Source organism: Loxodonta africana, chromosome 19 (genome assembly GCF_030014295.1).
Source record: "Loxodonta africana isolate mLoxAfr1 chromosome 19, mLoxAfr1.hap2, whole genome shotgun sequence".
NCBI lineage: Eukaryota > Metazoa > Chordata > Mammalia > Proboscidea > Elephantidae > Loxodonta > Loxodonta africana.
This window is the reverse complement of record NC_087360.1, coordinates 3731745-3757441: the sequence shown is the minus strand read 5'-3', so window position 1 is coordinate 3757441 and position 25697 is coordinate 3731745.

Below are 25697 nucleotides of genomic sequence, written 5' to 3'. Positions count from 1 at the left end.
TCAGGGAGCCATCCCCAAAGGCAGTGACTCCTTCTGTCTTCAGAAATACCTGTGATTATGTCCTTTATTTTTTATCCATCTCGAGTGGAAGTAGTGCCCAGTACCAGGCGGTCTACAAGAGGTTGGCATGTAGGGGCTTTTGGAAGGCTGACGGTAATTTTTCAAGATAGCTTGACAGACGTGGTGTAGACCTGGAGTTGTAGAAGGCCCAGGTCATGTCCCTCTGGTACAAGTTAATGTAACTCAGTTTCCGTGGGAGGCGCGCTGTCATTTGTTCCCATCTCTTCACCCTGACCGTGACAAACAGGGTGAGTTCAGACATGACCAACACCAGCAAGGAAGGCAAGAAGACTTCTTCCAATGTCATTTTTACAGACCTCAGTCTTTGGGTCCCTTGGTATCCACCAGGTATATTTCAAACCTTCTCTAGTTTACTTTTAAATTAAAACCAGCGCTATTTTTAGAGTGTCTTTGTTTGAAAATCAAAGAGCAAGAGTGTCTCAATGTTCTTCCCCATCCCCTGGTATAAATCAACTCCTTTAAAACAAATTGATCAAAACTGACCTTTAATAGTGGTTGTTCTGGAAGGAAATTCAATTTGGGTATCATCTGTCTTGAACTCCATCTGCGGGTGCTTTATTCACTCATTCATTCACTCACTCACATATTCACTCTACTCTCACTCATTCATTCACTCACTCCACTCATTCACCCATTTATACACTCACTCATTCACTCATTCATTCACTCTCCCGTTCACTCACTCATTCAGTCATTCATTCATGAACACCTACCACATGTGGAGCCCTGTTCTAGGCCCTGGGGATACGATGGTAAATGTGACAGACAGTGTCCCTGTCCTCAGGGTGCTCACATGTAATAGAAGACCCAGACAATGCACAAAACAAGCAGATAAATACAGCCTTCAGGTGATGGTAAATGCTGGAAAGGTAGCACAGGCAACTTGATGGGGAGAGACTGACGGGGTGACGTTGGGTTGGCCACATGGCCGAACAGGGCGCCGGGGAGGTGGCACAAGGACACTGTCCTCCAGGGAGGGGAGGCACAGAGGGGCCAAATGGGGACACAGGCTCTGAGGCAGGAAGAGGCTTGGCTTGTTTCAGAAGCAGAAATGGACCTGGGGGCTGGAGGACGGATCAGGTACTGCCTGACTGACCACGGGTCTGCAAGACCCTGTATAAGGCAGCTTTGAAGCAACTCATTCTCAATCAGCTACAGAATGTGGGCAGTCTTTGGGGATGTTTCGGTTGGTTGGTTATTTTTTCTTTCTAGATCATGGCAGGATCACAAGAAATTTCACTGAAGCCACTGATGACCTAACTTCCGGCACCGAAGCATTTAGGCATTCTTCTAACCATTAATTCCCAGCTGCAGCTCTCGTCTGACAGCTCTTCCTGAACAGAGCAGAGCTATCATAAGTTGGCACGTGCAGTTGTATTTTAACATCAAAGGTTTAGTCTGCTAACATCCTGGGTAGTAGTCTCATGTGGAACAAGTCCACTGTGGCCTTGGAAACACTCTAAGAAGATGCCTGAGTCCCTGGGTGATGCAGATGGTTAGCAGGGCTAACACACTCAGCTGCTGACCACAAGGTTACCAGTTCAAGTCCACCCAGAGGCACCTTGGAAGAAAGGCCTGGTGATCTACTTCTGAAAAATCAGCCATTGAAAACTCTATGGAGCAGAGTTCTACCCTGGCCCACATGGGGGCGCCATGGATCAGAGTCGACTCCACGGCATCTGGTTACCTGGAAGAAGACGCTGGTGTCCACTTTCTTACCCCACCATGAGTGATTTGCACCTTTGTTACTACAGCTCAAAACTTAATTAATGCTGAATATTTTCCTTTTAAAGCCTGATTTCACTTCATTTGATCAAATGCTGAAATTTTCCACTAGGCCAGTAACACAATTCGATTCTTAAAAGAAGCTAAGCCTGACTTCGTCTGGACAATTGAATTATTAAGCTTGAATCCCACAGCACACCAAATGCCTGACAAAATGAGCAGCTGTGGGTAATACTGCAAAGATGACCGTGATTATGGGATTTGCCAAGTTTGGTGGAAAGAAAGTGGATTGAAAAGCTTCCATGCTTGTCTATGGAAATAAAAAACAAAATCTACACGTGACATATTAGAGGTTTAAAAAACAGGCTCAGACGTGCAGGGGAATTTGAACAGTGACTAAATATTTGATGACTTTTAGGGCATCTTTTAAAAGCTGTTTAAGATAGAGGATGGAAGTATGGTCCTTTTTTTTAGGCGTGCTTATGATTTAAATTTTTTTTTTTATGATTTAAATACGTATAAGGAGATATTTATGTATCATATTAAAAAAAATAATAACTCAAAAGGGATCCATCAACCCTTGCAAAAATTTCTGATGACGTTTTGTTTCCAATTTTTGTTTTTCTTGGTTGGAGTATTTTCAGCTGATGACCATGACATTTGGAATTCAACTCCATGCTTCTCCAACCACAGAGAGAGGCCGCAGCCATTGTATCTGGGTCCTTAACATTTGGACAGCTATCCTTCAGAAATTTGCCCGTGTTTAAACACTTGGCCTGGAGTTTTCCTCCTGAATGCACAGTGATGAGCTCTTTGAAGGCAAGTTTTGAATCCCGCGTACAACAGAAACTTCCAAATGGACTGTTTGGCCACAATGAGAAATCTTTATTGAAAAGCCTTCTGAATACAATAATTGAATAGACATAATTGCCAGGCTCCTTGCCATGTAAAATTGTAAATAGCACTGACAATGTAATTTGCACTCATTTATGATACAGTAGCTCATTACGGCTCCAATTTTCGTCCCCTTCATTAGCAAGCTCATCTGTTTCTCTGATGATAGGCGTTCCTTTTGTAGTTTCAACAGCCCTTTGCCCAGGGAGATTCTTGGGCCTGTAGATCGGTGGTGAGGACTGGGCATCGTATGGCGCTGACGGCAGGGCTCACGGCACAGTTGTGTCCTAAATGTAATGTGATACCACATCCAAAGCGAGGCAGGTCCTGTGGAACAGTAGGGGCAAATATTGCACTTGAGTCATGACTGCTACTGCTTGGGGTTCAAGAATAGTTTCAAATAAATGGATAAAGTGGGCCCTGGTGGTGGTGTAAATGGTTAACATGCTTGGCTGCTAACCAAAAGGTTGGCTGTTCAAGTCTACCCAGAAGCACTCAGACCCCTGGCGATCAACTTCCCCAAAATCAGCCATGAAAGCCCTGTGGAGCCCAGTTGTACTCTGATGCACATGGGGTCACCTGGAGTTAAAATCAACTTGATAGAACTGATTTGGTTTTGGTTTTCACTAAAATTATAACAGTAATGGCAATGATATGAACAGTAGTGTGAAAGAGGTAGGCGTGCCATCAAGTACCATATTCCTTGGGGACAGTTCGTAAGGAATGCTCAGTCCATGGGTTTGTTGTATCTTAATTGCTGTAGCTTACTACTCCTCCATGAGATGCTGACAGCCGGTCGTTCACCTTTTCCCATCAGGCGAGATTTACGAGGGAGTGAAGGATGTGGTTATGTATGTTCTCACGGGGCAGGCTCCTGCGCTGCCTGTGTATGCCCAGGTGGGAGGCAGCTTCTGGTTCTCCAAAGGTCTAGACCTACAGGGTGACATTTAAGAGGACACGTTTACTTATGGGCCAGTTATATCTACCAGTCTAGCATTATTGTCACCTGCCATCAAGCTGGCTCTGACTCACGGTGACCCCATGTACAACAGAATGGAAACATTGTCTGGTCCTGTGCCCCCTTCATGACCATTGGTTGTGGCCGTTGTGTATTTTCAGTGCCTTACAACCTAGGGATTCATCTTCCAGCACTATATCAGACAGTGTTCTTGTGATCCGTAAGGTCTTCACTGGCAAAGGTTCAAAAGGAGATTACGAGGCATTTCTTCTAGTCCCTGCCAGTCTGGAAGCTCTGCTGAAACCTGTTCACCTGTTTGAAGTACTGGTGTCATAGCTCCCAGCATCATGGCAGCATGCAAGCCACCACAGTACAACAAACGGACAGACAGACGGTGGAATTTAGCATTAGGAGCAATAAAGCTGCTATTGTTTATATAAACATGTCCTTTATTTTATTTCAGTTGATTCCAAACTCAAAGAGGAGGGCAGTAAAACCTCATAAAACCCGACAATGAATGTGGTGAAAAACAGGCAAAACTATGCACTGATAAGTAAGCACAAGTAAGTCTGTGCATACCTTGCTCACTGTAAGCAGGTTTGTACCTTGCTCACTGTAAGCAGGTGTGTACCTTGCTCACTGTAAGCAGGTGTGTACCGTGCTCACTGTAAGCAGGTGTGTACCTTGCTCACTGTAAGCAGGTGTGTACCTTGCTCACTGGTTAATCGCCACTGCCTGGAAGCTACCGCGTGACGCTCTGCTTCCATCCCGTTGGCTAGGACTTAGTCGCCTGACTATGCCTTGTCCCAGGTTGTGCTGGGTAATGTAGTCCCTACTCTGAGCAGCCACGTAACAAATTAAAAACCAGAAACCCCACTGTTACGGGAAAATGTACAGAGGAACAACCAGCAGTCTGTCCCACGGAAAATACGGTTGCCTTTTTTTTTTTTTTTAAATGGAGAAGACGTACATTTGCTGGACCCACAACTCCCTGCCCAGGTCAAGGGCGTGTACCATCCCATCTGTGGCGGTGCAGATGCATGATGGGATACTTCTGACACTACAAAAGGCTGTCACTCAAATGGTGAAAATGGCATTTGACGAGAGGCAGAGCAAGACGTATATGAATGTAAAACAGTATGATTTTTATTTTACCTGTCGTACATTCTGCTCTGCCCTGTAGGATTGCTATGAGTCAGAATCGACTCTATGACAGTGAGTTGGCTTTAAGGCATAGTGCATTATATAGCTTAAAGAACATATATTAAGTGCTTAGAACACGGGCTGACACAGAACAAAGACTTATTAAACAGGTGTCATTTTTAGGAGACCTGTAGATTTACTCTTCTCTTAGTTAACTGACATGGAGTGGGTATCTCTTGATAAAAGAGAATTTGTAAGCCCAGGCTGTCATCCATGAGGGAATTATGGTCTAAATTGAGAAGGATTTAGAGCGCATTGATTTTGATCTCCCAGTCCATGAACTCTGCCGATTGGGCCATGTGGAGCATCGCCAGGGCCCCCGCCTCCCTGTCAGTGGGACACCAGGGTGGCTGATATCTCTGATGAGTCCATTACCTGCATCTCATGCCACACGGGCTCTGGCAGAAACCATTAAAGACGAGCTCTTTTGTTTTAAATGAGACACTCTGAAAGGCCTTTTTCAAGTCAAAGCACATAAGGGCATTTTTATGGCAAGGGTGAATTTGTTTTCCTTTTGCTGTCTTGTCAAAAGCACCAGGCCCTCCTCCCTGATGTTTATTTCTCAGACCCAGATAGATGAGATTTTGGCCTCATTTTCCCCGTTATTGAATCCATGGGTTCCGATACCTGTTCAAGTAGCAGAGAATCAAGGAACAATAACCAAATATGGCTAAGTTATTCTTTTGTGCTAAATCAGTTACACTCCGATGTCGAGTTCTTATATACACTTAAGTAGATCATAATCATGACCACCACATGGGGTTGTTGTGGGGCTGATACGGAGCAATATTGGCACACAATGTTTGTTAAATGCTGTTATCGTTAGTTGCTCCAACTCAAGGCGACCGTATGTGTAACACAATGAAATATGGCCCAGCCCTGTACCATCTTCCTGATCGTTGGTATGTTCGAGCCAATTGTTTTGAGTATTGTGTCAATCCATCTTTCAAGGTTTCCCTTGCCTTAGCTGACCCTTCACTTCACCAAACATGATGTTCTTAACAGCAACCGTCCTTTCCTGATGATATGTCCAAAGTAAGTGAGTTGAAGTCTCGCCTTCCTAACGTCTAAGGAGCATTCTGGGTGTACTTCTTCCAAGACAGATTTGTTCTTTTGAAAGGCCCCAGTATATTCAATATTCTTTCCAACACCACAATTTGAATGCATCTGTTCTTCTGTCTTCCTTTTTCATTGTCCTGCTTTCACACACATATGAGGTCATTAAAAAGACCATGGCGTGGGCCAGGCGTACCTTAGTCATCAGAGTGACATCTTTGCTGGTGGATATTACTGGGGAAAACCTTAAGCTGAACTACAGGTTCGCAGGTATTGGTCTTTGGATGCAGGGTGGTCTAGGACCATTTCATAGCTCTATGTTGGGTCAGAGGGGGCCTCCAGCTACATGACTAAAGGAGCGGGCAGCCCCATGCTAGACCCCCGATCTTGGGAAGATTGACCCCTTCTGGCCTTGCAAGGAGAAGGAGGTGCATCTGAAGAAGCAGGAGCTTCCAGTACCAGCACCCCAGGATCAGGCAGGGGTGCAGGTAGCTGGAGAGAGTTGGTTGGGAAGACCCCCAACCCCTCATAAAGGGGCTGTGGCCACTTGGCCTCAGATAATCTTTGACAAGTGGGAATATGTTCCCAGTATTTCAAAACCATCCAATGTTTCACAAAAAGCCAGATATAGAACTTTTATGTGAAATCTCGGAAACCCTGGTCAGAAGTTCGAATCTGCCAGGCGCTCCTTGGAAACTCTATGGGGCAGTTCTACTTTGCCCTATAGGGTCGCTATGAGTCGAAATCAACTCGACGGCAGCGGGTGTGGTTTGTAAAATGTAGTTTTTTTTTTTACATGTTGGCTACTAATTAAAACGTTTTTACAAACTCTGCAGGCCAGGTACAGTGCATTTGCAGACTGCATTTGGTCGGATGGCCACCAGTTTACAACCTTTGTTCTGAAAGAGCAGGGTGTATCCCCACAGATCTTGTTCTCAGATCGACAGAATATTTCAAAACAAATGAATGTTAAGAGTGTTGCTTACAATTTGTTGACCAAATATGAAAGTGGAATTTTGAGTGAACAAATGAAAGTTTTTGAATAAATAAAAGCATCAGTGTAGGGGTTAAGAGCATAGGGTTTGGAGTGGGCAAGCCTCAATTATGATCTGGTTTCCATTGACCAGGAAACCCTGGTGGTATAGTGGTTAAGAGCTCAGCTGCTAACCAAAGGTCGGCAGTCACTCCTTGGAAACCCTATGGGGCAGTTCTACTCTGTCCTGTATGGTCACAATGAGTCAGAATCGACTCGATGGCCGCAGGTTTGGGTTTTGGTCCCACTGCTAGTAGCTATACCTAGGTATTGAAAAAAGGCTCAATATTTTGTCTGTAAAAAAAGGGATGAATGCACACACGCATGCACGCACCCACAGGCTCACACACATACGTACACACGCAGGGACACGCACACACCAGGCTCTCGTGAGGATCATTTCAATACCAGTACAGTACCAGTTGCCATCCAGCAGACTAAAACTTCCAGGGACCCCACGTGTGTGTGCGCCACAGTGTCTCAGCGGCTGGTTTTTCAGAAGTAGATGGCCAGGTCTTTCCTCCGAGGTGTCCCTGGGTAGACTTGAACCTCTAATCTTATGGCTCGAAGCCGATTTCCTTAACCCTTTGCACTACACAGGGACTCCATTGCGTCAGTAGTGTAGGTTAACTTGTCAGAATAATGAGCCAAACCCAGGATACCATTATGTAAATGGTCACTGTTCCTGTTGTTCAGTTGTAGCAGCCAAAGGCCTTAATTCAGCTCAAGAAACATCCTTTGTTTAACTGAGACTGGCTTGTGAGCAAAACTACTCCTGATAGCAAATTAAGTTGCATTTATTGCTCAGAAATTTGGGCTTCAGAGTCCTGTGGAAGACAGATGCAATTGGCTCTGGTTTTTATGTCTGTGTGATGTGTGTTCCTTTGTGAATTCCTGGAAGGGACTTGTGTGTTTATGGCTTTTCAAACTATACTTGCTTGCAAGTTAAAACTGCAGAGCCCTTTATAGTTTTGGGTCTGGCGGCAACGGGCTCAGTTACATGGCAAGAGAGGTCCCCTCCTGTCTGTTCATCTGACACTGTAGCCTTGGTTCCATTATCTCTTCTCTCCATCCATTATGCTGATTGGAGCAGAGATTTCAGGGACCCCAGCAGCAGAACGTGCCTGAGGGAATTAGAGCAGAGGTAACTCCCCCACTTTCCATTCCACTGCTAACACAGCTCCTTTTCCTGCAAATGCTTACCTCAGATATCGCGGTGATGCATTTTCCCACTAAAACCTCTCCTTATGTATGATTATGACTGTCATTTCCTAAGCAGGAGGTTGATGTAGATGTTTTGTCTCTGGTTCTCCAGGGAAATAGCTCACGCTGTAATTCCCTTATCCTGAGTGGCCGCCTTGTCCTTTGGCCTGGGATGTGGGCAGACAGAGCTCGGATGGAGCCATTTTGACTAATGGATTTCCTCTTGCTTCCCCACATGTGGGGAAAGGATGCTTTCTCAAAGTGAGCTGTGTTCCTCCCAACAGAGGTTATGGATTAGCAATTGAAATTTAAGGAAGCATATGTCTTTTGTAAAAATAGATCTTTTATTATTATAAAATAAATCTGTCAGGGAAAAATGTGGAAGATTTATAGTCAAAGTAGAAGATAGAAAGAAGTCTTCAAATGTTGACTGTGATTATGTTAGTCCATTTTCTTAATGTCTTTTTTTCTGTGCATTTTAATTAGTATTGTGCTCATGCTGACATTACTTTTAATCCTATTCCCATCATTCAATATTAAATATAAACTTTTCCTGTAATTTCTGACTTCATTGTGAACATATTATTAATGCCAAAAATATCCCATCTATGATTTTGCTATAGTTAAGCAAAAGAATTTCATCTATTGTTTTGCCATCATTAAGCAGTCTCCTGCTTTGGGATATTTAGATGGTTCCCGATAATTTGCTATTATAACCAAGAAACCAGGTGCAGTCGAGCTGACTCTTGACTCACGATGACTCCACGTGTGTCAGAGTAGAACTGTGCTCTGTAGGGTTTTTAGTGGCTGGTTTTTCAGAAGTAGATCACCAGGCCTTTCTCTGAGGCACCTCTGGGTGGACTCGAACCTCCAAACTCTTGGTTAGCAGCTGAGTAGGTTAGCCATTTGTACCACCCAGGGACTCCAATTTGCTATTATACACAGCATTAATAATGACAACAGACAAGGAGCGCTTGCTGAGGTAAGTGCTTTATATTTGTCATCTCAGGGATCCTCACAAACCCCTAACATAGATTCTGTCATTGTCCCCATGGACAGGTGAGAACACTGAAGCTTAAAGAACGTCAGTAATGAGCCCAAGGGTAAGTAGTTCACACGTGGGAGAGGCAAAACTTGACAGCGGTTGGAGCTTGGGGTATTTTCCATGTTGGATTCACTTGGCAGGGCGAGTGATGTGGAGCTCTGCTCTAGCGCTGACCCGTCCCGTCACGGCATCCTTGGGAAGACTGCGACTTAGGGCTGGGATCACAACCCTTGGTCCCCCACCTCTCTGGGACCAGAGGTGTCATATGCTCCATAATGATCTCAGTTCTTACAGCCTTTGCTCGAGGGCTCCAAACGAGCTCCTTCTAGTTCATGCCCCTGCTGGGAATTTGCCTTTCTAGCAAGTTCCCAGGAGATGCTAATGCTGCTGGTTAGGGACCAGTTCTGAGAACCCCTAGCAGAGCAGTGATGCTCAAAATGTATCATAGATAAGAATCACCTGGGGATCTTGTGCAAATGTAGGTTCTGAGCCAGAATATCTGGGGTGAAAATGCAAATTCTCAGCAGGGGTTCGAACCAAACTGAACCGGGTTCAAAGCCCTTCTTTCGTCATTGACTCATTACCAACTTCCTGTACATTTATTTCCTTCCTTTACCTCAAGGCCTCGGTGTCCTCATTGATTTTGCTGCAGCTTATTCTCATGTCCAACCTATTTAAGGCACCGTACTCTGAGGAGTGTCTTTAAAGGAATATGTTGTTTTAATTTCCTGAGCTTTGTCGTCCTGGTAAAGTCATAATACAGTTAGTTACCACCTATTGAATACTTACTGGGTGCTGAGCCAGACCCTTTACATTGATAATATTTAATTCTCACAACCATCCTCTGAGATAGCTATTATCATTTTCCTATTTTTCAGCAAGAAGAAACTAAGGTCTGGGATTTTCTTTTTTAGGCTTGGGATTTTCACCAACAAGTCCACAGTCATCAGCCCATGAGTAACAGAACTTGGATTCAAACCCAGATCTGAGTCCAGTGCCAGTGCTGTGAACTATTATGTTTAATTCTCCCTCCATGTTATTTCCCACAGTTTCCCAAAGCCACTCAGTATGTGACCCAACAGGCCATTGGCCCCTAGATGGACCACTTCAAATTCCCATGGCCTCTCTGGTGCTCAGACTCTTGACTGGGAAGATAAATGTTTCCTTGCCAGATTTAGGTGCCTGCTAGCGTGGGCAAAGCACCCCAGTGTCCATTCCTTTTCCATGAACTGAGCGTGAATGAACAAGCAGAAGGGAAGTTCTGAATTGCTTAGGTGTTTACTTGAATGGGAAACCCTGGTGGCGGGGTGGTCAAGAGCTATGGCTGCTGACCGAAAGGTCGGTGGTTCGAATCTGTCAGGCGCTCCTTGGAAACCCTATGGGGCAAGTCTACTCTGTCCTAGAGGGCCACTATGAGTTGGAATCGATTCGATGGCACTGGGTTTCGGTTTTTTTTTTTTGTTTGTTTGCTTATTTGTTTTGGTTTTACTTGGTTGGGAACCCTGCTGGTGCAGTGGTTAAGAGCTCGGCTGCTAATCAAAAAGTTGGCGGTTTGAATCCACCAGCTGCTCCTTGAAAGCAGTATGGGACAGTTTTACTCTGTTCTGTAGGGTCACTATGAGTTGGAATTGACTCAGTGGCAACAGGTTTGGGTTTGGTTTACTTGGATCATCTGTGTCTTTTTTCTCCTGGTTACTTAGGCCGTTGCTCTGTCTCTCCAGGAACTGAGGGTCTCATTTGGGGACCCAGAGGAATGAATGGCCACTTTCTTTGTTTTTTTTTTTTTTTTTCAGAGTAACATGTAAGTAAGTGTAGTCCAGGGTTCCTTCTGAAATGGCTCAGATGAACGGCTATACAAATACTCTTCCCACATCCCGCAGAATGATCAGTGGGACTAGGCCAGACCAGACGTCCTCAGCTGGAGGGTTCGCCGAGCTCCACCTCTTAATAGCTGTGGGAAACGTGTGCGTGCCCATTTGTGCTCATTGCTGCAATTTCGTCATCTCTTCAGTGTGAAGGACAGCATTTTCAATTCCTACGCACTCAGGAAGCCCTGAGTGGCGTAATGGTTAAGTACTCGGCTGCTAACTGAACTCGCCCAGCAGAATTGGCTTAACAGCACACAGCAACAACACACACTCAGGAAGTTTTGTGAATCCAAGGGAGGGTCATGGTGTACATCTGTTGTCCCTGCCGCTCAGGCTTCTGTTCCACCTTCTGACAGCAGCACCCTGCATTACCTCCCAAGATCCACTTTTTTCACTCTCAGTCCATGTCCTTCACGTGGGGTTGGCGCTCTTCTCTAGGTCCACCTCTATGACCCTCCCGAGCCACAGAGGGCACGTGTACGGAGCTCTAATGACAGGCTCAGAAGTGGGTCTGCAACCGAGGCCACACTTGTCTGAGCTGATGAGTTTCACCCTGAGACTTTTGAAGAAACACCTAGGAGACAGGCTCTCTTTTACTGGAATTTCCGAGTTAGAACTGGTAGATGACTTGAGAACAAACAACGGTAAAGAAACCCAAAGTTGAGATGGAGATGCAAATTCCTAATTACCTGATTTAGGTACCTGGATCCAGCCAGTCCTGAAATTATCAGATGTTCAAGTCAAAAAGAGTCTTTGTTTCATTAAGCAAAAGTTATATTTTCTGTCTCCACCCAATATAATACAAACTCCATGAGTGCAGGCATTCTATTTTGTTTTGTTTCATTTACGGTTATGTCCCCAGCACCGTGAACATAGGAGGCACTCTTCAAATATATGTGCATTTGAAGGAATGAGTAAATGAATAAATGATGTTCCGCTAAGAATAAAAGGCCAAAGCTTAAATTTTACCCATAAACTTCTGTACATTCCTGAATCAATACCTGACTTGACAGAGAAATCCACCCTGGCTGTAACTTGGCCTTTCTTAGCAAAGGGAAATGCAGTATTCCTTTTGCCTTACTCAGTTTTTCTGCTCTTTCCTGCTTATCGTGCTGTGGGTGCCACAGTTCAATTCTCTGTGACTATCTGGCCATACTCCACCCTGGGGTCCCAGGGAATTAAGGTCCTCAGAACAGGGCTCTCTTGGTTTGGTTTCCCCAGAAGCAGAGCCAGAGACAAGGATTTGAAGGCAGTTGGTTTGTTTGGATGGTGAAAGAAATGCGGCTAGGGGTATGGAGAGGCGAAACAAGGCAGGAAGGCAGCTAATGAAGGGCGGTGTTTTGAGCCTGCTACCACTGTGGGCCACGAGCCATGGTGGCACAATGGCTAAGTATTTGTCTGCTAACCTAAAGGTCATTGGTTCAAACCTATCCAGTGGCTTCTCGGGGGAAAGACCTGGCGATCTGCTTCTGCAAATGTTACAGCCAGGACACCCTATGGGGGCAATTCTACTCTGTCACCTGGGGTTGCTATGAGTCGGAATTGAGTGCATAGCACACAGCACCACCATCGTTGTGGGTAACTGTGGTGAGACGCTGGGAGTCTGCGTTGAACATACATTCCTGGTTCATGTCTCCTGGGAGGGGGCAGGGGGCACATTTATGCGCTGACTTCCCATGGCCACCCCTCCGAGTGCATCTGCTCCCAGACCCTTGCTTTCCAGCAGGGACAAAGTGCTCTTGAAAAGCCACGGTAGGCTGAGGGATGCGCTAATGGCGGTTCAAAGTCTGGCTGGCGGGCAGTGGCGGCTGAGCAGGCGGTACGTCCTGCACACTGTCTGCTCCAGGCATAGAGTCTGTTTGAGCCAGAATTTAAAGGCAATGCAAAAAGTACACTTTCCATGCACTGTGAGTGTGTTCTAGATCCATTGTAAACGCGGGGTTGCGGAATGAATACTTCACAGGGAAACTGCGGGAGGGCACCTCTGAGGGGAAGATCAAGTCCCAGGAGAGCACTCTCTGATCATGATTTCAGAAGATTCGGGGGCCTTTTGGCCATTTTATCAGAGAGGGAAGAGATGATCAAATGCTCGTGTGCCTGGCTCATGACTGTTTGCTGCTTTGTCTTAGCTGGGGGCACTCTGCAGAGCCCCCTGCACCTACCTTCTGAGATTGAGCAAAAGCGCCCCCGTCTCCACTAAGCCAGTTTTGATCTCCCAGCCCTCATAGAGCCAGCTGCTGCCTCTATTGTGCAGGGCCCCCTGCCTTTGTCCCGGCTCTTCTCAAATCCTCTCACCAAGGAGAGGTTGGCCTAAGCACCAGGTAGAACAAGCCAGCCTCCTGCTTAAACCCCGGCGCTCCCCACTGCCTTCTGCTTGAAGCCTCATTTCTTTGATTTAGGAAATGGCACACACACACAGACACATATACGCCCACATCCACACACACTCACATGTACACACATGCATACAACACATACACACACTCACATATTTACATACACCACACACAGATACACATGTACACACATACATGCTCATGCCCACACATGCTCACACATACACATGCACACTCATGTACACACACTCACATACATGTATACCCACACACACACAAACATACTGTACATACACACACCACACGTACACACACCACACACATACACACACATACATCCACACACTCACACACAAACGCAGATGCAGACACACTACTCACAGTCATGCACCACACCCCCCCCCCACACACACACTCACACAGATGCACGTGCTTTGGCCCCAGCTGTCTCTTCCTCCAGCCCCGTCTCTCACACCTTCACGCGCTCAGTACACCCCACACTGCGTGGACACTGAACTGGCTCCATTTATAGAACGTCGGGGCCTCATTTCAGGCCATTGTCTACGCCGTTCTGGTTGTCTGCATCATCCCTTTTCATCTTCATCTCCTGGTAATCGTATATATTGACTATGGTGGACCTCCATGGCTATTCCCTGCCTGACGTCCACACCCGCAACCATCTCCTTCTTCAGATAACAGCGGGGATCTCCCAAGCCCCACTGGATAATTTTAGGCTGAACTGTCCATGAAAACGCCGGAGGCTCCCCTGGCTAAAGGGTGGGCAGGTGACCAACCTAGGCCATTCATACTCTCTCCTCAAGGATGCAAATCTCCAGCCACAAAGTGAAGGCAGTGAAAAAAAAAAAAAAAAAAAACCAAACCCAGTGCCGGCAAGTCGATTCCAACTCATAGCAACCCTACAGGACAGAGTAGAACTGCCCCATAGAGTTTCCAAGGAGCGCCAAGTGAAGGCAGTAGGGGCTCATTTATCTGTCTGTTGCTGTGGTAACCAATGTATCCCTGAAGCTGTGATTTTGGTTCCTGTCTGTTCCAATGCCTGCTTTTTCTCTTTGCCTTTTATTGTGTGATTGATCTTATTTCCCTCCAATAAAGTTTCATTCTGGGTTAAGTTAACCAAAATCAGTTTCAAAGAAAAATTCAGCTCAGTCTTTCCCTGCTCTGTACGTTAGTCCTGTTGCCCCCTTCCTCCTTCTAAATCTTACCATCCCTCTCTTTATCTCCTCTTCCACCCTTTATGCACTTCTTCATAAAACCCCAATTAACACATGACTGCTGCACAGTGATTAAGGGCTCAGCTGCTAGTCCAAAGGTTGGCAGTTTGAGTCCACCAGCTGCTCTGTGGAAGAAAAGACCTGAGAATTTGCTTCTGTAAAGACTACAGCCTAGAAAACTCTATGAGGCAGTTCTACTGTGTCACATGGGGTCGCTATGGGTCAGAATTGACTCAACGGCAATGGGTTTGGGGTTTTTTTTTTTTGTATATATTGGTCCTGTCATCCCCTTTCCTCCTTATAAAATGTATCCCTGACTCTCTTTACCTCGTATACCACCCTGTATGTGCTTCCTCATAAGACCCCAGTAACCCATGACTGCTTTCAGATCTGTCTTCCCATAAACCATCAAGCCTTTGAGCACAGGACTCTGTCTGATATACCACTAAGTCCCCAGTGCCAAGGCCAGTTCTGGGGCCGTGGGTGACACCACATAAATTACTTTGGAACAGTGCTCCAGTTGGCTGGTAAAGCAGCAAGTGACAATGAATTAAGGAGGGAAGTGAGAAAGACCTGCCCCAGGTGAATTGCCCACATGTTCTCGATCCTGCTGTAAACAAGTCATCAATCAGAAGCTTAAGTCGAGTGAAGTCAGATGAAAACATGCAGACTGCAAAAACCCAGAGAATTACCTTAAAGCTACCAATTAATTTTCACCTGTCTGTAAGTGCAAAGACAAGGAACTTAGACATGTGACTAGAAAGAAAGCCTTGAATAGATAAATCAGCCAGCCTATCACCACGCAGTTAGCACAGAGAGGAGCAGCCTCCAGGTAAAATATCAAGAGGAGATGAGTTTCCCAGACCTGCCCCAATGCTTCTAAAAATGTAGTATAGACTACATTTATCCTCCATTGTGACCTACAGATTTTTTTCTTTTAATGAAAACCTGACTTTTTTTCTTATTACCTTCTGATATTCTTGCTTTCATATTTTTTGGTTACTTGTGGTGTGTGTGTGTGGTGTGTGGTGTGTGGTTTAATATTCTTTTGAAATCAAAATAAACCTTTGCTTATGTAGAACTTTTCAATATGAGAATTTTCAAGCATGCACAAAGATAGAAAGAATAGTATAATGAGTCTCCATGTACCCCTTAAGCGTGTTCAACACTTATTGACACACTGCCTTGTTTGTTTTATTTCTACAGACACCTCTAATTCTCTCCAATATGGAAATACTAAGTACCACGTCGCTCTACCTAGAGGCACCTTGGAAGAAAGGCCTGGTGGTCTACTTCTGAAAAACCAGCCATTAAAAACCGTGTGGAGCACAGTTGTACTCTGACACACGTGCGGTCACCATGACTCAGAGTCAGCTCATCCTTGGTTTGGAAGAAGTACCCCATTAAACGTCCAGATATAACCCTCCTTGCCCCTATTATGTAGCAATAATCCAGTTTCTTCATTACCGTTCAGTAATCTGTATCAAGGAACCCTCCTGGTGCAGTGATTAAGCACTCTGCTGCTAACCAAAAGGTCTGTGGTTGGAACTCACCAGCTGCTCTGCTGGAGAAAGATATAGCAGCCTGCTTCCATAAAGATTACAGCCTTGGAAACCCCATGGTGCAGTTCTACTCTGTCCTATAGGATTGCTTTCAGTTGGAATCGACTCTGCAGCAGTGGGTTTTGGTTGAACCTGTATCATTCACTGTAGCCGGTAGAATAAGTCCTTTTCCCATCTGTTGGTTCAGTGGCCTAAGGAGCAGCAAATGTCCAGAGAGCAGTCTCATCCTCCAACTCAACGGAACCATGGTTGAGTCCTCTGGTGAACGAATTACTCACTTGGGGTCTGTCTTAGTCGTCTAGTGCTGCTGTAATAGAAGTACCACAGCGGATGACTTTAACAAAGAGAGCTTTTTTCTTTCATGATCTAGGAAGCTAGAAGTCCAAATTCAGGGTGCCAGCTGCAGGGCAATTCTGTCTCTGTCTGTCAGCTCTGGGAGGGAGGTTCTTGTCATCAGTTTTTCCCTGGTCTAGGAGCTTTTCACTGCAGGGACCCTGGGTCCAAAGGACACACTCTGCTCCTGGTACTGCTTTCTTGGTGATACGAGGTCCCCCTGTCTCTCTGGTCACTTCTCTTTTTTTTATCTCGAAAGAGATTGACATAAGATACAACTTAAGCTTGTAGATTGAGTCCTGCCGCTAACCCCGCCTTGTTAACTCATAGAGGTAGGATTTACAACGATAGGGAAAATCATCAGATGACAAAACGGGGGAAAACCATACAATACTAGGAATCATGGCCTAGCCAAGTTGACACTTTTTTTTTTTTTTTTTTTTGGTGGGGGAGCTGGGGAGGAACACAGTTCAGTCCATAACAGTGTCTCAGATTCCAAACCAGCAAAACCCAAACCTCTGTACAAGAACACTGACTCAGAGTTTTTACAGTTTTATTATTGCACGTGAGTATTTCTGGTATCCTCTGCAAATTTCACGCACTGAATCTTTTTTCATTGACTTATTACAAATCTGAAACTGGCCTTTGCCGTCAACATTATTCATGAAAAAGGAACACATTTTGACAGCTTTAAAAGGCCAGTTGTCTGAGCTGGAGTGTTTATGGGAGACTTTACTGTGAGATCCAGGACACAGGGAAATACCCTGGACACCAAGCAGATCTGGATTGTGAATGTGTGGGGGACACACAGCCAGGGCTTCCCCTCAGTTCCTGAGCCTAGAGTGTGTGTTTTCAGTGATGCACGTGAATAATAAGCTTGGCTGCCCCAGAGCTGGGATCTTCCTTTCAAACTACAGGCCTCAATATATCAGTCACATAAAATATGTTAACATCAACTTAAAAAGATTGAATAAACCGGAACAGAATAGAATAAAAGAGAATAGAGGAAGAAATAACAGAGAACACTGCAGGCATGAAGGGTATGTTCAACTCGTGAACAGATCGTGAATGGTTAATGGGTACAGGGTTTTACTTTGGGGCGATGAGAATATTCTGGAAGTCCTGGTGATGACTGAGCAACATTGTGGATGTCCTTAATGCCATGGATTTGTACATTTAAAAAATGGCTAACTTCTGGCCTGAGAGAAGCAACCACAAAAAATCCAGGGACCAAAAATCCTTCCCTGATTGGACTAAAAACACAGAACCAGCTCCAGCCAAGCATATGTAATCCACAGTCTCCGGCTTTCATCCCTGCAGGGAACAGGGTGGCTATTATAATGCAAAGACATTTCTGATAGGGATCTGACTGCATTTTTTTTTTTAGCGAATTTACTGGAAAGACAAGTTTCCCAGGTCTGATATCTCTGCCTATTCAACAGAGCCCTCACTGACCCACAACAGGGAACTGAGGGCTGAAGCTCCCCCCAGACCACCTAGCCTCCTGCCTTCGGGGTCTAAAGAGCGTGACACCTACCAATCTGTAGAGGTACTTGCATTGGGGGCCTAAGGTACAGCTGCAGAGCCCACCCACCAAGGTGCTTTAGGAATGGAGACACACCTACCTCACTGACACCTGGGGGAAGCCTGTCAGCATCCTGCCCCCCCTGGAGCGTGAACCCCAGCTGCTACTAGAATCTGGTGCACACAACTATCACCACTACTTCTCAAGGTGGATAGGTGACAGGGTGCATCACACACTTGATGACCCAAAATCAGATTCTACTCAAGAATAGTGAATGGACTCAAGCATATATATCTGGTAACAGCCCAAACCAGCTGGTAATAGGTCATAAGTAAGTCAAGGGCTACAACAATCAAGACACCACAATCTAGTAGCCCATCCACGTATATTGAAAGAAAACAAAACAAGATAAGACTCAGTGAGCAAATATAGAATAAATCACTACAATATCTTAGTGATGGCTCGGAAACAGCAGTCGATATCAAACCACATAAAGAAGCAGACCATGACAGCTTCTACAACCCCCCAAACGAAAGGATCAAAATCTTTCCCAAATGAAGATACAATCCTGGAATTATCAGATACAGAATACAAAAAACTAATGTACAGAATGCTTCAAGACATCAGGGATGATCTCAGAAATGAAATAAGGCAATCTGCAGAAAAAGCCAAGGAACACACTAATAAAACAGTTGAAGAACTCAAAAAGATTATTCAAGAACATAGTGGAAAAATTAATAAGTTGCAAGAATCCATAGAGAGACAGCATTCAGAAATCCAAAAGATTAACAATAAAATTACAGAATTAGACAACGCAATAGGAAGTCAGAGGAGCAGACTCAAGCAATTAGAATGCAGAGTGGGAAATCTGGAGGACACACCAACATAGCTGGAAAAAAATCAGATAAAAGAATTTAAAAAAATGAAGAAACCCTAAGAATCATGTGGGACTCTATCAACAAGGATAACTTGCGTGTGATTGGAGTCCCAGAACAGGGAGGGAGGACAGAAAACACAGAGAGAATAGTTCAAGATCTGCTGACAGAACACTTCCCTGACATGAAAGACGAAAGGATATCTACCCAAGATGCTCATCGAACCCCATTTAAGATTGATCCAAAAAGAAAAACACCAAGACATATTATCATCCAACTTGCCAAAACCAAAGATAAAGAGAAAAGTTTAAAAGCAGCCAGGGAAAAAAGAAAGGTCTCCTTCAAGGGAGAATCAATAAGAATAAGTTCAGACTACTCAGCAGAAACCATGCAGGCAAGAAGGCAATGGAATGACATATACAGAGCACTGAAGGAGAAAAACTGTCAGCCAAGGATCACATATCCAGCAAAACTCTCTCTGAAATATGGAGGCGAAATTAAGATATTTACAGATAAACACAAGCTTAGAGAATTTGCAAAAACCAAACCAAAGCTACAAGAAATACTAAAGGAAATTGTTTGGTCAGAAAACCAATAATATCAGATACCAGCACAACACAAGGTCACAAAACAGAACATCCTGATATCAACTCAAATAGGGAAATCACAAAAACAAATTAAGATTAATTAAAAAAAAAATGCTCAAAACAGGGAATCATTGAAGTCAATATGTAAAAGATCACAATAATCAAAAAGAGGGACTAGATACAGGTGGCATAGAACTGCCATATGGGGAGGGATACAAGGTGATACAGGACAATACAAGTTAGGTTTTTACTTAGAAAAATAGGGGTAAATATTAAGGTAGCCACAAAGATGTATAACAACTGCATAACTCAAAATAAAAACCAAGAAAAACATAACGACTCAGCAAACATAAAGTCAAATACTATGAAAATGAGGAACACACAATTCACAAAGAAAAAGTCTCAGCACAAAAAAGTAAGTGGAAAAATGAAATTGTCAACAACACACATAAAAAGGGATCAAAATGACAACACTAAACACATACTTATCTATAATTATGCTGAATGTAAATGGACTAAATGCACCAATAAAGAGACAGAGAGTCTCAGACTGGATAAAGAAACACGATCCGTCTATATGCTGCCTATAAGAGATACACCTTAGACTTAGAGACTCAAACAAACTAAAACTCAAAGGATGGAAAAAATATATCAAGTAAACAATAAGCAAAAAAGAGCAGGAGTAGCAATATTAATTTCTGACAAAATAGACTTTAAAGTTAAATCCACCACAAAGGATAAAGAAGGATGCTACATAATGATTAAAGGGACAATTGACCAGGAAGATGTAACCATATTAAATATTTATGCACCCAATGACAGGGCTGCAAGATACATAAATCAAATTTTAACAGAAATGAAAAGTGAGATAGACACCTCCACAATTATAGTAGGAGACTTCAACACACCACTTTCGGAGAAGGACAGGACATCCAGTAAGAAGCTCAGTAGAGACACGGAAGACCTAATTACAACAATCAACCAACTTGACCTCGTTGACTTATACAGAACTCTCCACCCAACTGCTGCAAAGTATACTTTTTTTTCTAGTGCACGTGAAACATTCTCTAGAATAGACCACATATTAGGTCATAAAACAAATCTTTGCAGAATCCAAAACATCGAAATATTACAAAGCATCTTCTCAGACCACAAGGCCATAAAAGTGGAAATCAATAACAGAAAAATTAGGGAAAAGAAATCAAATACTTGGAAACTGAACAATACCCTTCTGAAAAAAGACTGCGTTATAGAAGGCATTAAGGAGGGAACAAGGAAATTCATAGAATGCAACGAGAATGAAAATACTTCCTATCAAAACCTCTGGGACACCACAAAAAGCAGTGCTCAGAGGCCAATTTATATCGATAAATGCACACATCCAAAAAGAAGAATGAGCCAAAATCAGAGAACTGTCCCTACAACTTGAGCAAATAGAAAGTGAGCAACAAAAGAATCCATCAGGCACCAGAAGAAAACAAAGAATAAAAATTAGAGCTGAACTAAATGAATTAGAGAACAGAAAAACAATTGAAAGAATTAACAAAGTCAAAAGCTGGTTCTTTGAAAAAATTAACAAAATTGATAAACCATTGGCCAGACTGACTAAAGAAATACAGGAAAGGAAACAAATAACCCAAATAAGAAACGAGATGGGCCACATCACAACAGACCCAACTGAAATTAAAAGAATCATATCAGATTATTATGAAAAATTGTACTCTAACAAATTTGCAAACCTAGAGGAAATGGATGAATTCCTGGAAAAACACTACCTACCTAAACTAACACAATCAGAAGTAGAACAACTAAATAGACCCATAACAAAAAAAGAGATTGAAACGGTAATCAAAAAACTCCCATCAAAAAAAAGCCCTGGCCCGGATGGCTTTACTGCAGAGTTCTACCAAACTTTCAGAGAAGAGTTAACACCACTACTACTAAAGGTATTTCAAAGCATAGAAAATGGCAGAATACTACCTAACTCATTCTATGAAGCCACCATTTCCCTGATACCAAAACCAGGTAAAGACATCACAAAAAAAGAAAATTACAGACCTATATCCCTCATGAACATAGATGCAAAAATCCTCAACAAAATTCTAGCCAATAGAATTCAACAACATATCAAAAAAATAATTGACCACGACCAAGTGGGATTTATACCAGGTATGCAAGGCTGGTTTAATATTAGAAAAACCGTTAATGTAATCCACCATATAAATAAAACAAAAGACAAAAACCACATGATCTTATCAACTGATGCAGAAAAGGCATTTAACAAAGTCCAACACCCATTTATGATAAAAACTCTCAGCAAAATAGGAATTGAAGGAAAATTCCTCAACATAATAAAGGGCATCTATACAAAGCCAACAGCCAACATCACTCTAAATGGAGAGAGCCTGAAAGCATTTGCCTTAAGAACGGGAACCAGACAAGGATGCCCTTTATCACTGCTCTTATTCAACATTGTGCTAGAGGTCCTAGCCAGAGCAATTAGGCTAGACACAAAGAAATAAAGGGCATCCAGATTGGCAAGGAGGAAGTAAAATTATCTCTATTTGCAGATGACATGATCTTATACACAGAAAACCCTAAGGAATCCTCCAGAAAACTACTGAAACTAATAGAAGAGTTTGGCAGAGTCTCAGGTTATAAGATAAACATACAAAAATCACTTGGATTCCTCTACATCAACAAAAAGAACATCGAAGAGGAAATAACCAAATCAATACCATTCACAGCAGCCCCCAAGAAGATAAAATACTTAGGAATAAATTTTACCAAAGATGTAAAAGACCTATACAAAGAAAACTACAAAGTACTACTACCAGAAATTAAAAAGGACCTACTTAAGTGGAAAAACATACCTTGCTCATGGATAGGAAGACTTAACATAGTAAAAATGTCTATTCTACCAAAAGCCATCTATACATACAATGCACTTCCGATCCAAATTCCAATGTCATTTTTTAATGTGATGGAGAAGCAAATCACCAACTTCATATGGAAGGGAAAGAAGCTTCGGATAAGTAAAGCATTACTGAAAAAGAAGAAGAAAGTGGGAGGCCTCACTCTACCTGATTTTAGAACCTATTATACAGCCACAGTAGTCAAAACAGCCTGGTACTGGTACCACAACAGGCACATAGACCAATGGAACAGAATTGAGAACCCAGATATAAATCCATCCACGTATGAGCAGCTGATATTTGACAAAGGTCCAGTGTCAGTTAGTTGGGGAAATGATAGTCTTTTTAACAAATGGTGCTGGTATAACTGGATATCCATTTGCAAAAAAATGAAACAGGACCCATACCTCACACCATGCACAAAAACTAACTCCAAGTGGATCAAAGACCTAAACATAAAGACTAAAACGATAAAGATCATGGAAGAAAAAATAGGGACAATCTTAGGAGCCCTAATACAAGGCATAAACAGAGTACAAAACATTACCAAAAATGATGAAGAGAAACCCGATAACTGGGAGCTCCTAAAATCAAACACCTATGCTCATCTAAAGACTTCACCAAAAGAGTAAAAAGACCACCTACAGACTGGGAAAGAATTTTCAGCTATGACATCTCCAACCAGCGCCTGATCTCTAAAATCTATATGATTCTGTCAAAACTCAACCACCAAAAGACAAACAACCCAATCAAGAAGTGGGCAAAGGATATGAACATGCACTTCGCTAAAGAAGATATTCAGGCAGCTAACAGGTACGTGAGAAAATGCTCTCGATCATTAGCCATTAGAGAAATGCAAATTAAAACTACAATGAGATTCCATCTCATTCCAACAAGGCTGGCATTAATCCAAAAACACAAAATAATAAATGTTGGAGAGGCTGCGGAGAGATTGGAACTCTTATACACTGCTGGTGGGAATGTAAAATGGTACAACCACTTTGGAAATCTATCTGGCGTTTTCTTAAACAGAAATAGAACTACCATAAAAAAAAAAAAAAACCATACAGCCCAGAAATCCCACTCCTCAGAATATATCCTAGAGCAATAAGAGCCTTCATACAAACAGGTATATGCACACCCGTGTTTATTGCAGCTCTGTTTACAATAGCAAAAAGCTGGAAGCAACCAAGGTGTCCATCAACGGATGAATGGTTAAATAAATCGTGGTATATTCACACAATGGAATGCTACGCATCGATAAAGAACAGTGACGAATCTGTGAAACATTTCATAACATGGAGGAACCTGGAAGGCATTATGCTGAGTGAAATTAGTCAGAGGCAAAAGGACAAATATTGTATAAGACCATTATTACAAGATCTTGAGAAATAGTACAAACTGAGAAGAACACATACTTTTGTGGTTACGAGGCAGGGAGGGAGGGAGGGAGGGAGAGGGTTTTTTTACTGATTAGTTAGTAGATAAGAACTGCTTTAGGTGAAGGGAAGGACAATACTCAATACATGGAAGGTCAGCTCAACTGGACTGGACCAAAAGCAAAGAAGTTTCCGGGATAAAATGAATGCTTCAAAGGTCAGCGGAGCAAGGGTGGGGGTTTGGGGACCATGGTTTAAGGGGACTTCTAAGTCAATTGGCAAAATAATTCTATTATGAAAACATTCTGCATCCCACTTTGAAATGTGGCGTCTGGGGTCTTAAATGCTAACAAGCTGCCATCTAAGAAGCATCAATTGGTCTCAACCCACGTGGATCAAAGGAGAATGAAGAACACCAAGGTCACACGATAACTATGAGCCCAAGAGACAGAAAGGGCCTCATGAACCAGAGACTTACATCATCCTGAGACCAGAAGAACTAGATGGTGCCCAGCCAGAACCGATGACTGTCCTGACAGGGAGCACCACAGAGAACCCCTGAGGGAGCAGGAGATCAGGGGGATTCAGAGCCCAAATTCTCATAAAAGGACCAGACTTCATGGTCTGACTGAGACTAGAGGAATCCTGGCAGTCATGGTCCCCAAACCTTCTGTTGGCCCAGGACAGGAACCATTCCCGAAGACAACTTATCAGACATGGAAGGGACTGGACACTTGGTAGGAGAGAGATGCTGATGAAGAGTGAGCTATTTGTATCAGGTGGACACTTGAAACTCTGTTGGCATCTCCTGTCTGGAGGGGGGATGGGAGGATAGAGAGAGTTGGAAGCTGGCAAAATTGTCACGAAAGGAGAGACTAGAAGGGCTGACTCATTAGGGGGAGAGCAAGTGGGAGTATGGAGTAAGGTGTATATAAACTTATATGTGACAGACTGACTTGATTTGTAAACGTTTACTTGAAGCTCAATAAAAGTTAAAAAAAAAATGGCTAAAATGGTGTATTGCATGCAATGTATATTTTGGAACCCTGGTTGGTGCAGTGGTCAGGAGCTCTGCTGCTAATCAAAAGGTCGGTGGTTCAAAACCACCAGTAGCTCTGGAGGAGAAAGATGTGGCAGCCTGCTTCTGGAGGGATTTACAGCCTCGGAAACCCTATGGGGGTTGCTGTTGAGTTGGAATCAATTCGATGGTAGTGGGCTTTGGTTTGGTGGGTGGCACAGTGGTTAAGAGCTCAGCTGCTAACCAAAAGGTCAGCAGTTTGAATCCACCAGCCACTCCTTGGAAACCCTGTGGGGCGGTTCTACTCTATCTTATGGGGTCGCTGTGAGTCTGAATCAACTTGACAGCAATTGGTTGTTTTATTTATTTGTTTTGGTTTATGTATATTTTACCACTATTAAAAAGAAAAAGTAATAGGCGTTAGGTATTGCAGAATAATAGTGTTTATGTTGATCAACACCTCCAAGGCATCAGCAGTGGCCGTAAAACCCAGATACCACATACAGACTCAGCGGGAAAGTGCTGCAAGCGATTAGCAATGTCTGCCACGGGCACAAGACAGTAGAGACATGTGCGTCGCCAGGTGTGCACTATTTGTTCTCTTAGTAAGTCAGCATGTATTGAGGGCCTAGGCTGTTGCTGTCATTGTCATAGACCCTGAATATACAGCAGTGAACAAAATGGACAATCTTTCCTCTGAAAGAAAGACACTACAGATAGACAATAACATAAACTAAATACATAATAAGATGTCAGGTAGCGATAAGTACTCTGAAGGAAAGGAAAGTGGTACAAAGACAATAGATTCCGCAGAGCTGGGAGCCGATGTATAGGGTATCAAGGAAGACATCTCTGCTAGAGGACTGTTG